The sequence below is a fragment of the Nycticebus coucang genome, chromosome 5 (genome assembly GCF_027406575.1).
Source record: "Nycticebus coucang isolate mNycCou1 chromosome 5, mNycCou1.pri, whole genome shotgun sequence".
In the NCBI taxonomy this organism is placed as follows: Eukaryota; Metazoa; Chordata; class Mammalia; order Primates; family Lorisidae; genus Nycticebus; species Nycticebus coucang.
In genome coordinates, this window is record NC_069784.1 from 40836648 (window position 1) to 40851325 (window position 14678).

A 14678-nucleotide genomic window follows, 5' to 3' on the forward strand; every position below is an offset into this window, starting at 1 on the left:
TAACTTTTGCTAGGTCAATAATACCTTAGGAAGTGTTTTTAAAAAAGAAAACAAAGCACTATGAACCAAGAGAAACAGAAAATGATTGAAACAGACCCATAAAACTTTAGATATTGGAATTACTTGACACAAAATGTAAAATGCCCATGTTTTTCATTATTTTATTTTATTTTTTGTAGAGATAGAGTCTCACTTTACTGCCTTCGGTAGAGTGCCATGATGTCACAGGACTCACAGCAACCTCTAGCTCTTGGGCTTCCGCGATTCTCCTGCCTCAGCCTCCCCAGCAGCTGGGACTACAGGCGCCTGCCACAATGCCCAGCTGTTTTTTGGTTGCAGTTCAGCCGGGCCTGGGTTTGAACCTGCCACCCTCAGTATATGGGGCTGGCGCCCTACTCACTGAGCCACAGGCACCACCCCATGTTTTTCTTTATTTACAGGAGGAAAGAACAACTTTAAAATATGTTCCGAGAAGAAACTAAAGAGTAAGCATTTTTTTTTTGTAGAGACAGAGTCTCACTGTACCGCCCTCGGGTAGAGTGCCATGGCATCACACGGCTCACAGCAACCTCTAACTCTTGGGCTTACACGATTCTCTTGTCTCAGCCTCCCGAGCAGCAAGACTAAGCATTTTTAAAAGTGAAAATATAATAATTGAAATCTTATAAATAAACAAATGTGTTTAATAGATACAACACAACTAAAAGGAACTAATAAATAAGATTTATATGAGGAAATAAATCAGAATGTAGCTGTAGTGTAATGAATTACATCTCCCCCCACAGGATATTCCCAGATCCAAACCCCTGGTACCTGTAAATGTGACCTTATTTAGATAAAGTGTCTTGTGTATGTAAGTTAAGTATATTGAGAGAAGATCATCCTAGATTTAAGGTGGACCCTAAATCTAACATCTGGCACCCTTTGAAAAGAAAAGAGAGAGATGTTGGGGAGACAGACACCAAGAAGGTGACTCAGAGGGAAGGCCATGTGAAAACAGTGGCAGAGACTAGAGTGAATGTGCCTACAAGCCAAGGAATGCCAAGGATTGCTGACAACCACTGGAAGACAGAAGAATGACTTGTAATTACTTCTCTTTCAGAGCATCTAGAAGTAACCAACCCAGAAAATATCTTGATTTTGGACTTTGGGCCTCCAGAACTGTGAAAAAATAAATTCCTGTTGTATGACACCACTAAGTTTGTGGTAATTTGTTCAGGCAGCTATATGAATCTATCACAGTGTACATAGAAAGTGCAAGATGTGAAGGTTAGGTGAAGAAATGATGAGTACAGAGTTAGAAAGTCTAACAGAAGTGCAACTGGAGTTGCAGAGAGAGGGTAATCAAAGCATAGTAGACACAATACTTGAATTTACAATGACTGAGAATATGGGAGGTACAATCCACAAACAAGACCAATGAATTACTTTCATGAGGGAAAAAAGAAAATCACACTTAGACACATCATAGTAAACCTGTACAAAATCTAAGAAAACAGTTTAAAGGATCCATGGAGAATAGCTAGAGGAACAAGACAGGTTACCTTTTAAGAAATGACAGTTGGATGGAACATTGTTTTATCAGTAGCAAATATCCCCAGGATACAATAGACTCAAAGGCTGAATTTGAAATAAGAATATCCCTTGAGATATAAAACCTAGAGATTTTGTCACCAACAGACATTCATTAAAAAAATTCTAAAGATGGCTCGGTGCCCATAGTACAGTGGTTATGGCGCCAGCCACATGCACCAAGGGTGGTGGATTCCAACCTGGCCTGGGCCTGCTAAACAACAATGACAACTGCAACCAAAAAAATAGCCAGGTGTTGTGATGGGTGCCTGTAGTCCCAGCTACTTGGGAGGCTGAGGCAAGAGAATCGCTTAAGCCCAAGAGTTTGAGGTTGCTGGGACTTCAAGCCAAGGAATGTCAAGTATTGCTGACAACCACTGGAAGACAGAAGAATGACTTGGAATTACTTCTCTTTCAGAGCATCTGGAAGTAACCAACCCAGAAAATATCTTGATTTTGGACTTTGGGCCTCCAGAACTGTGAGAAAATGTAGTGTCTATACTTTTGTGATGCCACAGCACTCTACCGAGGGTAACATAATGAGACTCTGTCTCAAAAAAAAAAAAAATTTCTAAAGAATAAATTTCAGGCACAAAAAATGTAATCCAAAATGGAAGGTCTGAAATGCAAAAAAAAAAAAATCAAAGAGGAAAAAAGTGGTAAATATGCAAAAAAATATAAATGACCATTGATTCTATAAAACTATTTTAACAATGTATTGTTCAGGTTAAAACACTAAACAACAAGAACTCAAGAATAGAATAGAGTTAAAACAGCAGTTCTCAACCTGTGGGTAATGACCTGTATTAAAGGGCTGTGGCATTAGGAAGGGTGAGAACCACTGAGTTAAAATGTTTATTTTCTATCTAGGGGATAAGTAAATATTTTAGTTAATTTCAGAGTTTGATAAGAAGTATAGACACTACAAGGAGAGACAAAACAGTTTAAAACTTTTAATATAATATAATAATAATAAAACAATATTTATTCAGTTAAAGAAAAGTTAATGAGGGAGAAAAAACAGTGAACACACTTGATAAACGTAAAGAACAAAATAAGAGGGTAAAAAATTCCTAATTTATCAACAATTAAATTGAAAGTAAATGGATCATATGAACTAGTCAAAGACAGAAATTGTGATAAAAATAATTCAAAGTATATATTGTTTTTGTTTTTTGAGACAGAGTATCACTATGTCACCCTTGGTAGAGTGTCATGGCATCATAGCTAACAGCAACCTCAACTCTTGGGCATAAGTGATTCTCTTGCCTCAGCCTCCCAAGTAGCTGTTGTCACAGGCTATGATGCCTGGCTATTTTTCGGTTGCTGTTGTCATTGTTGTTTAGCAGGCCCAGGCTGGACTCAAACTCGCCAACCTCGGTGTATGTGACCAGTGCCATAACCATTGTGTTATGGGAGCTGAGCCAGTATTTATTGTTCCTAAGAAAAATTTCTAAAATTTTAAATTATTTAAAACATACAGGATATATCCTTTGGTGCCTTTGGCTCAGTGGGTAGGGCGCCAGCCCTATATACCAAGGGTGGCGGGTTCAAACCTGGCCCCGGCCAAACTGCAACAAAAAAAATAGCCAGGCATTGTGGTGAGTGCCTGTAGTCCCAGATACTCAGGAGGCTGAGGCAAGAGAATCACCTAAGCCCAGTAGTTGGAGGTTGTTGTGAGTTGTGTGATGCAACGACACTCTACCGAGGGTGATAAAGTGAGACTCTGTCTCTACAAAAAAACGAAAAAAAGAAAAGAAAAGAAAAATATCTCTATATATTTAGAAATTAAGAAATGTGCTTCCTAAAAATCCAGGGATCATATAAGAAGTCATAATGGAAATTAGAAAATATTTTAAACTGAAAAATAACATAAGTACTATATATCACGATCTATGGGAAGCAGCTAAAACTTTGAGATAATTTATAGCTTTAAATGTATATGTTGGAAAAAAATAAAACCCAAAAGTTAATCAGCTAGCATCTCAAAAAGTTAGAGAAAGAACAGCAAAAAAAAAAAGAAAAAAGAAAAATCCTAAACTTATTTTTTTAAAGACCAGAAGGAAGAACAATTAGAGAAGTGAAAAACTAGAAAGCAAACTTAGATAAAGCCAAAAGTTTGTTCTTTAAAAATTTGGTAAAATTGACAAAACTCTGGTGATACTGGGTGGAGAGAAGGGGAAGGAAAGAGGGAAAGAGAGAGAAAGAAACAGAGAAAGAATACAAAATAGCAGGAATGTAAGTACAGCACCATGAACACTGTGAAGACATTAAACAGACAATAAGGGGATCATTAACCAGAATAAGTTAGATGATGCTATAGTAACAAGCAATTCTCAGTGGCTTAAAATGACAGATTTTGATTTATTTTTTTCACTTTTTCCTCTGTTATAGTCAACATAGTTAAAGACCCAGTCTTGCTCTGTCACCCAGGCTAGAATGCTGTGGTGTCAGCCTACCTCACTGAAACCTCAAACTTTTGGTTCAAGTGATCCTCTTGCCTCAGTCCACTGCATATCTGGTACTACCATTGTGGTACAAATTTGAAGTGGACAAATATCCAAAGTATATCATTATGTAAACAAAAAATTCTAGATATACCAAGATACAAAGCCAAGTGACCTAAAATCAAAGGAAAATACAGACAATAGAAATAGACCTAGAGGTTATTAGAGCCAGCATTCCACCACTTCTGGCTAATTTTTCTATTTTTAGTAGAGACAGGGTCTCCCTTTGTTCAGGCTGGTCTCATAGTCCTGACCTCAATGGAATCCTCCTGCCTCGGCCTCCAAAAATGCTAGAATTACAGGTGTGAGCCACCGCATCCAGCCTATTATAAAGTTCTTGTCTGATATGCCCAATATAAGCATAACTTCTGGGTCTATTTCTTTTTCTTTCTTTCTTTTTTTTTTTTTGGTAGAGACAGAGTTTCACTTTACTGCCCTCCGTAGAGTGCCGTGGCGTCACATGGCTCACAGCAACTTCCAGCTCTTGGACTTATGTGATTCTCTTGCCTTATGGGTCTATTTCTTTTTTATTTATTTATGTATTTATTTATTTTTATAGTCAGAGTCTTACTTTGTTGCCCTTGGTAGAGTGCTATGGTTTCATAGGTCACAGCAACCTCCAAGGTCTCAGGCGATTCTCTTGTCTTAGCCTCCCGAGTAGCTGGGACTATAGGCACCTGCCACAGCGCCCGGCTACTTTTTTGATGCGGTTTGGCTGGGGCTGGGTTCGAACCCGCCACTCTTGGTATATGGCACCAGTGCCCTACCCACTAAGCCACAGGCACCGCCCTCTGGGTCTATTTCTATTGTCTGTATTTTCCTTTGATTTTAGGTCACTTGGCTCTATATCTTGGTATGTCTAGAATTTTTTGTTTACATATTGATACAGTTTGGATATTTGCCCACTTCAAATGTTATGCTGAAATTTGATCCCCAAAGTTGAGGTGGGACTTATTTGGAGGTTTTGGTTCGGGTGGGGGCAGATCTGTCATGAATGGCTTGGTTCCATTCTCAAATAGTAACGAGTGAGTTCTCTCTCATGAGAGCTGGTTGTTTAAAAGCCTGGCACCCCTCCCACTGCTTTCTGACTGCCTTACTAACAAGCTTACTCCCCATTCACCTTCCCTGAGGTCCTCACCAGAAACAGGTGCTGGTGCCATGTTTCTTGTGCAGCCTGTAGAACCTCAGTCAGATAAACCTCTTTTCCTTGTAAGTTATCCAGCCTCAGGTGCATCTTTATAGCAATGCAAAACAGACTAAGATAAATGCCAAACATTTTATGTTAAAAATTGAGAAGTCTCCATATGATGTTATTTTTCTTCACAGGGGGCTTACATTTTCCCCTAATGGACATTTAGAATAGGGCTGCCCTGCCATCCTAATCTAATCATGGGCTCAGTATGGGGATTTTTTGGTAAGACTCTCACTATTTATGTTTCACCTCCTTTGCTACATCATAATCCTCAGAGGGAGTTCACACACCTGAGAGTCAGGTATGTTCCCTAGAACCCTACATTCTGACTGGTCCCAAATTGAAATCCTTTTCTTTTTAATGCCATAAGACTGTGGGAAATGTCACTCTGCATTTCAGAGTTTTTTTTTCCCTTTAAAACTTTATAGCACCCTGCTTTGTATAGATTCAGAACTTAAGTATCTTAAAGGGGAAACTATTTGAATGTTAGAATCAATTCTCCATTTGTCCCTTCTTGTTGGGACTCTGTCTCTCAAGTTTCTGTTTTTTTGTCTATCTCCATAATAATGCTAAAAGCTCTTCCATTTCTGTGCTTTGTGATTTGCCTTCTGCATGGACTCTTTTCCCAGATACTAACTGGCTAGTCTACGTCCAAAATAGCCAAATATCCAAATGGGAGAACAGCTATGAAATAGTGGGCTACTTTTCCATAGTATAGTGGGAAAAATGCAGGTTCCCCACTGCACAGCAGAAACATTGTTACAAAACTGACTAGGCAGGTACCAACATAAACACTAGGACTGGGAAAAGTCCCAATATTTTCTTGTGTTCATCAACACTTTCATGCTTTGAAGTAGCCAGCGCAGACCAGCCCTGACTGCCTTAGAACTGCTTCAGTTGTCTTATAGTGACCTTTAGTTAATTGTAATACTAAAACCTCCACCTTGTGGAAAATTGTAATATCATTAACATAACATGTATTGCATGACAGCATATGATGATGGTACTGTACCCATGTGATTTGTTTCACTGTGAACAAGCAAAGATAGAATGTAAAAGCCCTACATTACTCAGAGCTCTCTTCAAGAAGATATTTAAGGCAACACCATAGAGAGGGCAGATGAAGATTTTGCACGCATGAAAGATCCTATGAAGGAAATTCCTGGACCTCCCAGGAGCATGCATCCTTGTAAGTAATCTCTAGTAAACTCATCTAACTTGTCAAGCTGGAGTTGTCTGAGTCCTTCCTTGGGCCTCTTGGTTCCCCGTGTGCAGTGACACATGCCTGTAGTCCTAGCTACTTGGAAAGTTAAGGCATTAGGATCACTTGAGCCAACTTTCCAACATTTTAAGCTAATGCCTTAACTTTCCAAGTGAGCAATGATCACACCCCTGTGCTCTAATCTGGGTGACAAAGTGAGATCTTGTCTTAAGACAAACAAATCTGATAAAGTGTATTTCTAAAACCCTATAATGAGTATCAACCCAAATAATGATCCATTGAAGGCTTTCTCTGTAAGATCAGCAGTAAGATTTCCATTTTGTTCTGAAAGTTACTAGAAGTGCAATAAAGTTAGAAAAGGAAACCAGGAAGGAAGAATGGAAATTATATATATATAATATATAATATATTTAAAGATAGAGTCTTATTCACTTTGTTGCCCTTGGTAGAGTGCTGTGGCATCACAGCGCCTGCCACAGGCACACACCACAATGCCCAGCTATTTTTTTATTGCAGTTTGGCCGGGCTGGGTTCCATCCAACCTACCATCCTCAGTATATGGGGCCGGCACCCTACTCACTGAGCCACAGGCACCACCTGGAAGTGATACATTTTTAAATTCTCATTATTCACCAATGTTGTGATTATGAAAACAAAATTTCAAGCTTTAACAGATAAGTTATAAGAATTAATAAGAGAATTTTCAAATATTATTGGATATAGCATCAAAATATTGCAACCAACTATATTTCTACCTACCAGAAACAGAAAATAAAAAAGAGATACCAATTTTTTTTTTTTTGAGACAGAGTCTCACTTTGTCACTCTCAGTAGAGTGCCATGGCGTCACAGTTCATAGCAACCTGAAACTGTGAGCCACTGTGCCCGGCCTACATTTTTTTTTTTTTTTTAACCTATGTGCTTTTTCTGTCTGGCATCCTATCCTGGCTCATATATTGTATTTAGTTGCTTTTTTTTTTCCTTCCTTGCTGCAGCTGTTTGTTGTTTTTTGTTTGTTTGTTTTTTTTTTTTTGTAGAGACAGAGTCTCACTTTATGGCCCTCCATAGAGGGCCATGGCCTCACACAGCTCACAGCAACCTCCAACTCCTGGGCTTAAGCGATTCTCTTGCCTCAGCCTCTCGAGCAGCTGGGACTACAGGCGCCCGCCACAACGCCCGGCTATTTTTTGATTGCAGTTTGGCCTGGGCTGGGTTTGAACCCACCACCCTTGGTATATGGGGCCGGCGCCTTACCGACTGAGCCACAGGTGCCGCCCTTGTTTGTTTGTTTGTTTTAGACAGAGTCTCACTATGTTGCCCTCAGTAGAGCACCATGGCGCCCGCCACAACGCCCTGCGATTGTTGTTTCTTGAAGTTGTCATTGTTGGTTAGCTAGTCCGGGCCGGGTTTGGGACCAGGTTCAAACCCACCAACTTTGTTGTATGTGGCTGGTGCTATAACTACTGTGCTATGGGTGCTGAGATTTTTTTTTTTTTTTGAGACAGACTCTCACTTTGTAGACCTTGGTAGAATGCCCTGGCATCATAGCTCACAGCAACCTCAAACTCTTGGGCTCAGTGATCCTTTTGTCTCAGCCTCCCAAGTAGCTGGGACTACAGGTGCCCCTGCAACACCCAGCTTTTTTTTTTAAGAGACAGGGTCTCACTCTTGTGCAAACTCCTGAAGTCGGGTAATCCACCCACCTTAGCCTCCCAAAGTGCTAGGATTATGGGCACAAGCCACTCCTCCCTGCCCTGCAACTGTTCTTGTCTTTTTGCTTATTTTTCATGACCCTCACACATCAGAAGACTGTCAGTCAGTAATGTAAAATGTCCCTCAATCTGAGTTTATCAGATACAAGGTTTTCTCCTAATTGGAAATATGATCATCTGCTCAGGCTTTCACAACAACAAAAATACTCAGATTGGCTCGGTGCCCATACCTCAGGGAGTAGGGCGCCAGCCACATGCACCAAAGGTGGCCGGTTCCAGCCTAACCTGGACCTGCTAAACAACAATGACAACTGCAACCAAAAAAATGGCTGGGCATTGTGGTGGGCACCTGTAGTCCCAGCTACTTGGGAGGCTGAGGCAGGGGAATCGTTTGAACCCGGGAGTTTGAGGTTGTTGTGAGCTGTGATGCCACCATATTCTACCGAGTGCAACACAAAAACTCGGTCTCAAAAAAACAAAAACAAAAACAAAAAAGCAACTCAGAGTAGGTGGTTGAAACAACAGAAATTTATTTCTCATAGTTTGGAAGCTGGGATTGAGAGTATAGATGATTCAGTGTTTGACAAGGGATCTCCTCCTGGTTTATAGATGCTCACCTTCTGATTCTATCCTCACGTGTCCTTTTCTCTGTGTACATGCATGGAGGGGTGGGGGCTTGAAGAATAATCTCTCTGGTGTCCCTTCTTATAAGGACACTAATCCAATTGGATAAGGGTCCCACACCTATGGTCTCAAGTAATTATAGCCTTAACTTTTTTATAGGCTCATTTCCAAAATTCAGTGACACAGGGTTAAGGGCTTAACAGATGAGTTTTATGGTGGACACAAATGTTCAGTCTATGACAGAAGGGTTTTGTATTATTGGCAAAACTCTCACATGCAAAATTTTTTTTCTCTATGAATCATATCAAGAGATTTGTAACATTAATATGTCATATTGGTGTTTACATAGACTGCTTGGATAAATTCATGTTTGCTTGTTTTCTCTACTGTATAGTTGTACCTTTCCCTTAACAGTTATGGAGAGATATTTTAAGACCATGTGAATCCTATTTCTGTTCAAACTTTTGTCCGCTTGTTTTACCATCCATTGGTGAATCTTGCCTGCACCATTATTACTCAGGTATTTGCAGTGATGATTCTTTTTCCGTTCCTTTTTAAAAGTTCATTTATTTTATTGTTTGGGATTCATGGAGGATACAAAGAATTATGTTACACTGTATTTGTTAGCTAAAGAAAAAGTTCCTTTTTAAATTGGAATTCAACTATAATGAAGAGCTACCTCTGTGCCCCCATTTATGCATTTTATTTTTATATTGTTATAAATTCATAGGTATATTCTAGGGGTTCAAATGCTATTATTATTTATTTTGTTGTTCAATGTATTTTAATTTTGTTTATTATGAGGTTCTTCAGGTTTGCTCCTATGGTGTTTGTTTGTTTGGTTTTGGGTTCTTTTGCTTTGTTTTGGAGTAATTCTTTATCTTATGACATCCAGGCTCACCTTGTATTTTTCTTGCTCAGTTCTGGAATCAACTTTTTCAGGGATCCCTGATTTCTTATGTTGGAGAGTGGTGTTCAGAAACCAAGAAATGGTGCTAGGTGTGCTCATTGTTCTGGAGGCTCACTGCTTCTAGGCCTTTAAGAGATGGGAAACACATGAATATATCCTGTCACAAACATACATTCACATGTATATTTCTGAGTCTATCTGTTTTAGTTAATTAAAAACCATGAATTTATACTGACACCTCTTATTCCAATCCAACATCACAGGTTACATTTTAGTCCTTCTTTCCTTGTAATGTCTTTCTCCAATAGTAAGAAACCAGGCTATCATTATGTATGTGTATTTATTTGTTCAATCCTAGTGTACATGTAAAGGTAGTTTCAGGATTGCTAACTCATACACCTGTGAGAAACCCTACGTGCTATGACTGGATCATAGCACTTAAGTACAGTTCTTTTTGTCTTAGACTTTTAGTGCCTAGAGGTCCTCAAACTTTTTAAACAGGGGGCCAGTTCACTGTCCCTCAGACTGTTGGAGGGCTGGATTATAGTTAAAAAAAAAACAAACTATGAACAAATTCCTAGGCATACTGCACATATCTTATTTTGAAGTAAAAAAACAAAACAGGAACAAATACAATCACATCGCCTCATGTGGCCTGTGGGCCATAGTTCGAGGACCCTTCTACCGTTGCTTAGTTATTTTCTTCCTGATACCTTGGTGTAGTATGTTATTCATTTTTTCTTTATTTTTTTGAGACAGTACTATTTTGTCACCCTTGGTAGAGTGCCATGGTGTCATAGTTCACAGCAACCACAAATTCTTGGGCTTATGTGATCCTCTTGCCTTAGGCTCCCAAGTAGCTGGGACTACAGGTGTCTGCTACAATGCCTTGCTATTTTTAGAGATGGGGTCTTGCTCTTGGTGTGAGTGATCTCAAACTTCTGAGCTCAAGCAATCCAACAGCCTCGGCTTCCCAGAGTGCTGGGATTATAGCTTGAGCAACCACACCCAGGCTATGTTATTCATTCTTACTACATTTACTTTCATCAGTTAGTATTTGTATTTCACTATGGGAGTCCCCCATTTCCTGGTTGGTTTGAATCATTTATTTATTTGGGAGTATGTGAGATGTTATGATTTTCTTTTTCTTTTTTTTTTTTTTGGTAGAGACAGAGTCTCACTTTATGGCCCTTGGTAGAGTGCCGTGGCCTCACACAGCTCACAGCAACCTCCATCTCCTGGGCTTAAGCGATTCTCCTGCCTCAGCCTCCCGAGTAGCTGGGACTACAGGCGCCTGCCACAATGCCCGGCTATTTTTTTGGTTGCAGTTTGGCCAGGGCTGGGTTTGAACCCGCCACCCTCGGTATATGGGGCTGGAGCCCTACCGACTGAGCCACAGGCGCCGCCCCGAGATGTTATGATTTTCAAAGTAGACCTATACAAAAAGATATAATCAGAGAAATATCACTCCACCTCATCCTTGCTAACTCATTCTCCTCATCATTTTATCCCCTTTTTGTAATTAGTTTTTTAACTGTTTCTTTTTCTTTTTTTTTTTTTTATTTAATCATAGCTGTATACATTAATGCAATTATGGGGTACAACGTGCTGGTTTTATATACAATTTGAAATATTTTCATTGAACTGGTTAACATAGCCTTCATGGCATTTTCTTAGTTATTGTGTTCAGACATTTATATTCTGCATTTAGTAACTTTCATCTGTACTCTTCTAAGATGCACTGTATTTTTCAATGAGTAAGCATATAATTATGCATTTTCTTGTATCTCTTCTTACATGTAGGGTAGCATGTTATCCACCCTTTTGTAATTTATTTTGTTCACTTTATAGTCCATCTTAGAAATCTCTCGGTGTGTAGCTCAGTGTCTGTGGCTCAGTGGCTAGGGTGCCAGCCATATACACCAGAGCTGGCGGGTTTGCACTTGATCTTAGCCAAAAGGCTGAGAAGCGATAGACCTATCAGGTTTGAATCCAGCGCAGGCCTGCCAAACAACGACAACTACAACCAAAAAAAAAAAAAAAAAATTGCCGGGCATTGTGGTGGGTGCCTGTAGTCCCTGCTACTTAGAAGGCTGAGGCAAGAGGATCGCGTTAGCCCAAGAGTTTGAGGTTACTGCGGGCTGTGACACTATGGCACTCTACTGAGGGTGACAAAGCAAAACTGTCTCAAAAAAAAAAAAAGAAATCCCTCTGTGTTAGTTTACAGAGCTCTTCTTCATTCTTTCCTTATAGGCATTTAGTATTCCATTGTGTATCATACCATATTCTTTCAATTATGTATTATGCAAAAGAACCTGGAAAAAATTAACCATATGTGGTACGATACCCTAGTCCAGATGTTGACCTTGGGAAATATACATGCTGGCAATAAAATGATTGTAATGGAAACATGTGCAGGCTTGGGGCTGGGTGCAATGATGGAATGAATGGGAGGTTTTGGCTCCATTATTCAGCTGTATCCAGGAAGTGGGCCTGTTCGAGGAGCAACAGCATGTTCTGGATTTCCCCAATCTTTCCTCTATGGTCTTTACGAATTCTCCCTCAACAAAGTAGACAGTCTCCTAAATGGAACATTTTCCATTGAGATGTTATCTGCAGAGCCAAAAGACAGCGCTTCAGTTGAAGAAAGTAATGGCACACTTGAGGAGGAAAAACAGATTTCAGAACAAGAGAATGAAGGCAGCCTGGCAAAGACCCCAGAAGGCAATCACTCAGAAGAGCAAGAAACAATGGAAGTCATCTCTCAAGATCCAGAGATTAAGGAGCTGAAATAGAGAAGAAGCAAAAAGCATTAATTCAGGAAAAACAAAGGAGACAAGAAGAACAGAGGAAAAGACATTTAGAGGCTGCTATTATGCTGAGTGAAAGAAATGCAGATGGTTTAATTGTAGCTAGTCATTTTCAACCCACTCTTCGCTGGACTTTGTGGCCCCTTCAAGGATGTTCATGGTCTAATGTCAGTATAAACAGCCTTTGTTGGAATGTTATACAAAACTACAAGAGAGGAGGGGGTCATCAACCTCAGGCTATCTGAGACCTGACTCAGAAATTACCAGGTCTTGCCAGTTTGAAGTCATCCCAAATTGCTGATCAGTGGAGGTGGGCGGTACCTTCTCTTGGGCTTCACCATTGCCCATTGACAACCTTTAAGCAGATGCCAACCTTAAGTCCAACTCAAGCACTTTAGAAACATATAAGACTGGCCGGGCGTGGTGGCTCATGCCTGTAGTCCCAGCGCTGTGGGAGGCCGAGGTGGGTGGATTTCCTGAGCTCCGAGGTTCGAGACCAATATGAGCAGGAGTGAGCCAGAGTGAAAGGCCGAGCATTGTGGTGGGCACCTGTAATCCCAGCTACTCGGGAGGCAAAGGGCAAGAGTCACTAAAGGAAGAACAGAGAAAAAAAAAAGAAAATAAGAAAAAAAAAAAAACCCTTCAAACTAAGAAGAGTGAAAGCCAGCTGAAATTGAAAGCAAAAATTAAAAAAAAAAAAAAAAAGAACATACAAGACTGAGGAGCCAGCAGCTAAAAAACCGGAAATGCTCAGCGTCTGACTCTTAACCTTTTAAGAGTTACTTTGATTTTTGTTCTAAGAGACATCATACAGTTAGTTATTAAATTTTAGATGCCATTACTAATCGTTTATTCATATCCTGAGAATAAGAACATGCCTATACATTTGTTCCTGAGAAGAATAAATAAGCCTTTTGTTTACTTTTTTTTTTTTTAGAGACAGAGTCTCACTTTATCACCCTTGGTAGAGTGCTGTGGTGTCACAGCTCACAGCAACCTCCAACTCCTGGGTTTTAGGCGATTCTCTTGCCTCAGCCCCCCAAGTAGCTGGGACTATAGGCGCCCGCCACAATGCCCGGCTATTTTTTTGTTGCAGTCTGGCCGAGGCTGGGTTTGAACCTACCACCCTCGGTATATGGGGCCAGCACCCTACTCATTGAGCCACAGGCGCTGCCCACCTTTTGTCTACTTTTGATGCAGCTGGGTTTGGTCTGTCCGAACTGCAGCTCTGAGGTATGCAATGCATTGATGTGGCCAATTGTATATATTTAACAAAAGTCCTCTGAGGACTTCAAAATGCTCCATGTAATTATCTTGAGAATTTCAGCATCCAAAAGATGTGTCTATATAAGACTTTGTTTATATTTTAAGCTAAGTGAAATAACAATACAGCTAAAAAACTTGGTGGGTATTTACAGGAAGGAATTTGTGGAGGAAATTTCCTCTGTTCATTCCTTTCTCTTCACCTAAGCAATATGGGTGTGTGTGTGTGTGTGTGGCTTATGGTACCAAAATGTCCATTTTGTTCTCTGCAGTCGAATAAGCTTTCTTAAAGTGCTATGTTTTATTATATTAATAGTTGACAACCTGGGAGTGTTCTGAGTATTTGTTTTAAGTTTTGTTTTGTTTTGTTTTGTTTTTTGTGCATAGAAAGGTTCAGGTGTATCCAAAGGTACTTTTTTGGATTAATTTACCAATCCTCTCATTCTTTGTTCCAAATAAAGTAACTAGAATTTTTGTGTAGTATTCAATTAAAGGAAACAGAAATGGAAAAAAGCCATAAAACCAAATAAGATCACCAAGAGAGTGAGTATAAGTGAGAAGCAAACCAAGGACTAAGACCTAGGGTACTTAGATGTGAAGATACTGAAGAGAAGGAATGAGCAAGAAGACAGAATGAGCAATCAATGAGATAGAAGTGTGGTCTTCTAAAAATGAAATGGAAGTACATCAAGGAGAAAGGAGGAAAATTGGCTAGTCTTTCAAATAAATCAGCACCCATTTTTAAAAACTATATAAATTTAAAAGAGCTCTACAGGGTATAACAGCTGGATAAAATGCATAATCTGAGATTTAATACTGCTTTGGAAAAGCCAATGGTAAATTATATTCAGGGGTCAAACTAAAAA

The 14678-nt window shown here is 39.7% G+C and overlaps 1 pseudogene; it reads left to right on the top strand.

Moving 5' to 3' along the window:
* The first annotated feature begins 12029 nt into the window (after positions 1 to 12029).
* On the top strand, positions 12030 to 13317 carry LOC128585926 (tRNA (adenine(58)-N(1))-methyltransferase non-catalytic subunit TRM6-like; annotated as a pseudogene).
* Positions 13318 to 14678: the final 1361 nt, after the last annotated feature.